The following is an 8712-nucleotide window of genomic DNA, read 5'->3' on the forward strand; positions in this document are numbered from 1 at the left end:
AGGAGATTGGCAATCAAAGTAGAAGCAAAAGATGGAGATAGAACAAATGAAAACGAGAGGGTTAAGTATTTTGGTTTAGCTATTGCAGGCAATCCCAATTCTGCTTCATGGGTAATGTGAAGAATTACGTCCGTACATGAATAATCTAATTATTTTAAAATACACGTTTAATTATTGTTAACAACCTTCCAAAAATAAATTCTCAAGCTTCTAATTCTTTAAATTTTTTAGAAAGCATTTTAAATTATTGAGTGATTGAGTCAAATTTTACCTAACCGTTCATTGCCCAAGTCAATCAAAATAATATGTAAACTACTGACACATTTTTAGTATGAGGGAACTAAGCAGTTTTAGGGTATTTGATCCAATTCTGAATCCAGATATAAAATATTTACAACCATATGTAACACCCTTTGTATTTAATATCCTGCTTGGTTCTTAGTTTTGTTTTGTTTTATATATGAAGACATTAAAATACTCCCTGTATGGAGTCAGAGCTACTAGATGTTAATACCATGTAACTTTACTCGTCAAAAGTAAAATAAAACAAATATCCTGTTTGTGTGTAGTTTTTTTCAGCATATGTTTTATCCTCCTAGCATTACTCGTCTGACAACAAGTGGCCTCCTAAGAATACAGAATGAGTTTCTCAGTAACTAAGCTGTAAACATTTCTTCTAGGACTAGTGAAGAAAGTAAACAAGTCAGTTTTCACATTAACAGATTTGAAGAATAGCAGACAAAATTTTAACTATTATATATAAAGTGATTTTAAGTATTGTTTTTACTATGTATAACTAAGGCAGGACAACTCTTACGTTTTGAAGTATTTACACATAAATATTTTTAAATGATTATTCTGTTTGTATATATACTAATGATTTTGAGATATTGGATATAAATAATTTTTCCAATCATAGGTACATTCCCTCACGTGGAAACTCTCTGGTCATAGCACATGAAAAGGATAGGAAAGATGAATAGTCTTACTTACAATAACGGTTATCGACTTTGACATCTGCTCCCATAATTTCATGGTTTTTGAAAAGCTATACTCAGAGTAAGCAAAATTATCATTATAATTTTAACTTTGAAGAGAAGAACTCCACAGCCTAGGCTTATTCTGAAAATTAAAGCAACGGATTTATCCTTTTTTTTTTTTTATTAAAGACGAGCACACCAGTCAAATTAGCAATTATATGAGTACATCTCTTCCCATAATCATTACTTTCCTTCCATTTTATATTCTTGATGAGAAAACCATCACATTCTCAATAGTCCTTACAAACTATTCTGGCTTACAAACGATCAGAGTATGCAAAGACATGCTTTCTTTTTCAAAAAATGCAAAAATAATAAAAAGACATATAGTTGTATTGTTTCATTACCAGGACCTAAAAATTATATCAACATACTTTCAACAGATCATTCCTTGCATTTTTTTTTCTTCTCTATTCTTTAATCAAACTTTAGTCTTTTTAATAGGAGGTTAAAAAGCCTTTTCCTGTTTGGAAATTTCTGTCTAAACTAAGAACAAGCTCTGTCAAAGAACCCACACTTTCCAAAACAATGAGAGAGACCAGCGCTCTTACCACCTCAAGACTACCGAAAGGAAGGCTGAGGAACATCAGGAGGAAGAATGCACGGGGAAACTTCTTTGCGAAGACCGTCAAAGGGTTGCCTTTTTCTCGCTCTACACCTGTTGAGAGAAAGGACAGGTTTTTCACCTTCCTTAATCGAGTTGCTCGGCGCTCACGGGAACCCCTTGGAGGCCCTCGCCCCGCCCCTTCCGGCTCCTCCTTCCCGGCAGCTTTAAGGCTGCGGCTCCGAGGCAGCAAGATGGTGATGCTGCCGCCGGCCCTCCTGTGGCGCGGAATGCCTCCTGGGCCGGTTAGAGGGGTCTGAGCAGCCGGTGCAGTTGCCCTGCCGTCGCGTCTTTTGCCCTGCATTCCTGCAGGGATGTTTGAAGCCAAAGAAGCCTGTCTGTGCGGTGCTTCCCAGCACTCTGGCACCTGGCATCCGAGCTGTGGGACTCAAGCAGCCGGTGGAGAGCACGGAGACTTATTGCGATGGCTGCCGTAAAAATTTCTTAAAAAAAAAAAAAAAAGAACCTCTTGGAGAACTTGATACGTGTCCTTTGAAATTGGGTGGCCGCAACCACTGTGTATGTCTCATATGTAAACAACTTCTAAAAGTCAAAGTCTGGCTGGAGCTGCTCGTGTAAAAAGAAACACGAAGTCTGCAGTAGGAACGAGTCACTCATCTACCACGGGCGGCCAGAGGTGCTTGTATTTCAAGAGTCAGTCGTGGCCCCAGCAGAACTGAGCTAGAACTGAGTCCTCCTAAAAGGAACCCCACATGCAAGGCTTTAAGGGATGGTGGACGTCAACTCAGTAGAAGCCAGGAGCTGAGGGAGGAGTCGCCTATGAGGAGAAAGTCGACTGTGGGATGTCACAGGTGAGTGGATCTCCTACGAAGTCACAAAATCACTCCATGAAAAAAATAGCATTTGGGCATGTCAGAGAGAACGCTAAAGACAAATTTAGAGAGCACCATTCGAGTTAGAATTGGTCAACCCGTGCTTGCAATTGTGGAGTTACGAGACAGGGAACCAGCAGGTGGAAAAGATGATACAGAGCAACATTAACCTTTCACCGTCCTTCTTCGGCGAAATCCGGCCTCTGTACCCGAGTACCAAATTGATCTTGGAGACAGCGTTTTGGGTGAAGTAGAAAAGAACAGCTTTATCGCTTTCTCGGGTAAAGGGGACCACAGCAGGCTAATGCCCTCAAAACTGTGTGTCCCCGACTTGGAGGGGGTGTTGAGGAGTGTTATAGTAATGGTTCAAAGAGGGCATGATCAGCTGGGGGACATTCTTCTGATTGGTTGGGGGTGAGGTAAGTGGGAGTCAGCGTCATCAACCTTCTGGTTACAACTGGTCTGGGTCTACGTGCTTGTGGGCAGCATACAGTTAACTTCTCCCACCTGGTGGGTGGTTCAGTGTCTGCCAAACAGCTCAAAGATATCGTTATGAATATCCCTTGGGGAAAACCAGGACTCTGCCCCAAGCCTGCAATATTGCTTTTTAAATTTTTTTCCTGACTGCTCCTCCCTTGTTTCTACATCCCCTCCCTTCCCTGATTAGCAACTGTTTGAACCTGCCCTTTGGAATTTAGGGAAGATCATGGAGGCTGAATAAAGCCTCTTTCCTGCTAACAAGAAAATGGGGGACACAGAAAGACTTTTGTGCCCAGGAACCCCACAGGGTCCTGCTCAGTTTCACTTCCTCTGCAGGCTTCCAAGCCCTCCAGGCCTGAGGTGTGAGAGAGGAGCAAGCTTTCAGTCAAATGAGAGAGTGAACATTTTACTTAGATTGAACTAATATTTTTATACTTGGAAAAATTAATTCCTGAGACTGTCTAAAAAATCTAAGGCATCTGAGAGATGACATGCAGAAAAGAGGAAAAGGATTTGACAAAAGTTATTTGAAAATAGTAATGGAAAAAAAGAATCCATTTTCTAATGTGCCCATACTGCATTTCCTTACATTGATCCACTGGTAAATTGGTTTTGTGGTTTTTCGCTATTTACGTTTATGTGGTATTTCACAGCTTCTAACATGCTTTTATGTAGTTATCAAATTTGATCATCACCAAAAACCTGCTGATGCCAGAATAGATATCATTACTGTCCTTTCTGAGATGAAGAAACTAGGTCTTAAAAAATGTCAGTTGTCTTTCCCAAAGCTGGATAACTAGTACCTGCAAAGGCAAGACTCTACATTAGCACTCTTCCCTCTGCTCTTTGCTCTCAAATGGAATCTACCAGGAAGGAGCATATTTGGGATTCACTTATTTATCTACTCATCACTGCTGACTCGAATATTTGAGTAGAAACTTAGGAGAGTTAACTTACTGCACATATAAAACTGGTGACGATCTTACTGATAATAGTAAATGTTTAATTTACATAGAATAAGCTGTACACATTAATGTATGCAATTTGCTATTTTGACATATGTATACACAAGGAATCATCACGCGGGTGAAGGTAGTTAACATATCAATCAACCCCAGAAGTTTCCCAGTGACCCATCCCTCCCTTCTGCCCATCCTTACCTTCTCCCCAAGCAACCACTAATCTGCTTTCAATCTGTATAAATTAATTTGCATTTTATATAAATGGAATCATATATATAATCTTTTTTGTTTCCTTATGCATGGCATACTTGGGATATTCATTCACAGTTTTGTATTAATAGTGTGTATTGCTGAGTAATATTTCATTGCAGATTGCTTATTCTGTTGATGAGCATTTGGATTATATCTAGTTTAGGGTTTTTACAAATAAGGCTTCTATGAACATTTTTGCACAAGTCTTTGTATGAATATATAATTTTCTTTGATAAATACTTAGGAGTGGAATGGCTAGGTAATATGGTAGGTGTATTTTTTTCTAGAAACTTTCAAACTGTTTTCCAAAGTGGAAAAAATAAGATGCAGCTGGACAAGCAGCTGCTGAGTCCAGAGTGACAAGAGTGGGAGGTGAAGAGGGGGATCACTCCTAAGGCCAAGCACAATATTGAAGCTGCATTAACCTCTACTTGACACTTTGTTATCAATTTTAGATTTCAAATCATAGACTGTGTATTTCTTTAAAATTTTTTTTAAATAAGAGAAGAAAAAGCTGTGTAGGAAAACACAAATAATTACAATTTTTAAAGAAGGCTTATTGAAAACAAAATAAACCCACAACAAAAAACAAAAAAAGGCAAATTTTCTCTTTTTGAAGTTATTTCTCTTAGGGCAAGTACAATGTCTCAGTTTCAGTGCTTATGAATTCTGGTTAGGTAAAAAAGAGTTTGCATTTTATCTTAAGCCTATTTTTTACGATCAAAAGAAAACGTGTTTTGAAAAGGAAAAGAGTTCTCCTTTTATAGGTTTCAGAGGGTTAAAGAGGACATGCCAGTAAAGTCAAACCTTGAATGAAAAAGCCAGGAGAATTTGGAGGGAGGGGGGAGGGGCTACATTACAAACACCTGTGGGGTAGAAGGCCCAGCTTTTCTCTCAGACCCAGGACAAATGCAATCCTGATTGTTAAACTATTTTTGGTTTCCAAATCTAACCAGAATAAGTCTGAGAGAGACCTAAATTAGAAACCTCTTTTATTAAGGAAAAAAAATGTTTAAAAATAACCACCTTAAGACCGAGGTAAGTTAAATAGCTGGGTTTGGAGCAGATGTGCATAATAACTAATTAGTAGCCCCTGGCAGGATTAAAAACAGCTTTGCGGGGAGGAGTTAAGTATAGATTGGTGCATTTCAGTTGAGCCAGTTAGTACTCTTCCAGTAAAAATGGCGTGCCAACAGAGTGCTGCGGGAACCAGGAATTTCTGGAAGTCTGCTCGGTAAGTCCAGCTCACAGTGAAGCCGTGTCCACTGAAGGAGGAAAATCACTGTCCAGCAAAAGTGAGTTGTAATTAATGAGAAGGCACTCTCACCAAAAGAGTACACAAAGTAAGAAACAGCGTTTTAGTCTGCTTCAAGGCAGAAATAAGCTGACAGGTTTGCTTAATCTGCTGTTTGCTAAAGACTTGTAACTGCCCCATATTTTCTGCTGCTCGGACCAGCCTTCCCATAATGACAAAAAAATAGCTGTAGGCTCCAGTGGAGTGGAAACAATGACCACACGTTTCTTTGCCTCAGAAGGAGATTGGTGCCATTGGTTTGTTGGATTTTCCATTGACTCTAAATAGGAATTTTTAGGTGAACAATTGGTCAAAAGTGAGTTTAAATTTTACTAATGAAAGAGGAAACCTGAGACTAAAAAAGAGAGAGATCCCTCACTATAATTAAAAAAGGATTCACTTTTGCGTGACCCTTTTGGTTTTAAGAATAAAATTTGTCGGGCTTCCCTGGTGGCGCAGTGGTTGAGAGTCCGCCTGCTGATGCAGGGGACACGGGTTTGTGCCCCGGTCCGGGAAGATCCCACATGCCGCAGAGCGGCTGGGCCCGTGAGCCATGGCCGCTGAGCCTGCGCGTCCGGAGCCTGTGCTCTGCAACGGGAGAGGCCGCGACAGTGAGAGGTCCGCGTACCGCAAAAAAAAAAAAAAATAAAATAAAATAAAATTTGTCAAAGCTACAACGGTTGAATAATTTAGGTTAAACAATAGGGCCTTGTGTGTAAGCATTGTTGTTATTGTTTTAATGGCAGAAATTAAACACCCATGGACACTTAGAAAATAAATAACCTTCCTTTTTGTGTCAAACAAGACATAACTTCAAAAGAGAGTTTCTGATGGCAGTACCAGAACGTTCTTCTACGCTTTCCTTTAAAATGGTAAATGACTTGATGAGCACCGTTTTTAGTGTAGAAAAGCGACACCTGCCGATAAGCTGTGAAGAAACCAGCACTAAACATGCGAGGTTATGCAGATGCAGAAGAACTAAACTGTATGAATTCCTAGCATTAAAAATTCAAACTAAGGTTTCTGAGTGGAGAGCCCGTGTTTGCTCTGTGAGACTCATCTAGGTCTTATTTTCTGGTGAGTAGAGGGCACTGGTGGTCTTCTGACGTCTAGGTCAGCACAAGATTAAATGCCAAGATTTTATGAATAATTAAGGGCTTCCTATCAAAATGTTTGTTCAGCTTAAGGACAAAGAGTTTCTGATTTCAGGTCTTAAGGAAGAATGCAAGGGTTTGATTGGCATAGAAAGGAGTGTGGGGAAAGAGCCGAGAGGAAGCCAGGAGGAAGGGCCCTCACCTCCGCGGGCAAGTGCCAACACTTGATCTGGGCCAGTGCCCAGGAGCCCCAAATCTGCCTCTAGTCTGGGGAGTTTGTTAGGAAGTAGGATTGGGCCTTGAAGACAATCTTGTGTGTACCTTGTCTGCTAACAGCCTGACGATTGTTTACTAATACTCTGGCCTAAGTTATTTCACAGGGGTCGCTCCCTGCTACACAGTGTTGAAATTACATTCAGAGATTAAAAAAAAAAAATTGTGTGTGTAGCAGTATTTTTCCACAAAACGAAGTGCAAAATATCTTTAACAAATAATGATGGTAGTAAGAAATATTTGACATAGTCGTGCAAAAATGTATCTCATTTTACAAAGGCTTAGACATTTGTGAACATTTACAGAATATCCCCTAGGTTTTTAGACTGTGACCCTTACAATCTTACTCATTTTTCTTTGTATTTAAATGTGGCTGTTTGTCTAAAAAACGTTAACATGCAAGTTCAGTGATCTCCAGTTCACCAAATATTCTCTCCCGCGGCACGAAGATGATAATGATGATTATAAAATACCACTGAACAAGACTGTACAAACAGATGAGCAGGCACACTGCAGGTCCAGTACAGTATAGGGAGCAATTTGACCAGAAGGATCCTGAGCTCAGACTTGCAAGGTGGAATTACAGTCTGTCTCATAAAGTAAAAAGTCTTCTTCTCCCCCCAGTAGAAGAAGGGCAGCCTCTCTTCTTTCTCCTCCCACCACCTGTGGTACCAGAGTTGGAGGTCCTCCTTGGACGAGGGGAGGGTGTCTACTGGGTATCGGTGGGTGTGGAAGTGGATTTCCTTGGGAAAGTCCTTGAGGAGGAGTTGCCTCTCTGTCTGAGGAATGATATGAGGATATGCCACCGTGGTGTCATGGACGGCGTCTAGGTTCTTCTCTTAGTCTACTACAAAAGTAAAGCCTGTAGTTCTTGGATGTAAGACATTTTCATATTTTTGAAGTCCATTCTTTTTAGCAAATTCATTACTTCGAGCCGTGCAATTTTCTGTGACATCAGTCCCTTCTGGGAATATGAGAGTTGAAGTGGTTCATGCATATCACAAAAATAATCATGTCTTCAAAATGACTGTTGTCATCCTTCCATTTCCTGTGAGTGAAGATATAGGCAGCAGCCTGCATGGCCCAACCAAATCCAGGAATACTTTTGAGACTGGCTTTGAGGCAAATTTTTTCTAATCTGAGGTAGTTATGTCTCATCAGACAATTCCACAGAAATATTCAGTCCATTCTTGTTGGATGATTCATGATAATAACAGTTCTTTCTCCAGGAACAAATGCATCACCTGTTAATAATCACTTTTACACCAAACATGGGGTCTCCAGCAGTGCCACAGGTAGAGTGAGCCAGGTTGCCACAAGGCAGTTGTTGATCCAGTGACACCAAGATGGGTTTACAAACATCAAAGGTGAAAAGGGACCCAACATGAAAATGCTTCCAAAGATGCTTCCCCAAAATAGAGTGAGTATAAAGTAAATCCCTCTCCAAAAATGCTTCCCCAAAATAGTGAGTATAAAGTAAATCCCTCTTCAAAAATGCTTCCTCAAAATAGAGTGAGTATAAAGTAAATTGCTCTCCAAAAATGCTTCCCCTCTCCATGATACCATGATTATCCTGGATGTGAGTCTTTGGTCAGACAGATGAATTGCAAATTTCTTCTTCCAGTCTTCTGTATTTTGCCTTTCATTCTCTCAATGGTGCCTTAGATGATTCTTCCCTTTGAGTGCCTTTCCTACAATGGGCCACGTTTACACTAGACCCTGCTGACTTTGGTGATATAATTAAGTGTTCTGTAGTCTCAGAAATCAGAAGCCTAGAGGTTTCTGTAAAGCCTGGTTCTGTTATACCTTATTTGACCCAACAACCTCAGGGGGTTTACAGTTCTCCCGAAACTCAGTAACAAAGAAATCCCTGCTTTATC

The 8712-nt window shown here is 40.2% G+C and overlaps 1 pseudogene; it reads right to left on the minus strand.

Annotated features, from left to right (window-relative positions):
• Window positions 1-7175: 7175 nt before the first annotated feature.
• LOC132427883 (lysocardiolipin acyltransferase 1 pseudogene) lies at window positions 7176-7912 on the minus strand (annotated as a pseudogene).
• Between the last annotated feature and the right edge of the window lie 800 nt (window positions 7913-8712).

The sequence above is a fragment of the Delphinus delphis genome, chromosome 7 (assembly GCF_949987515.2).
Source record: "Delphinus delphis chromosome 7, mDelDel1.2, whole genome shotgun sequence".
In the NCBI taxonomy this organism is placed as follows: domain Eukaryota; kingdom Metazoa; phylum Chordata; class Mammalia; order Artiodactyla; family Delphinidae; genus Delphinus; species Delphinus delphis.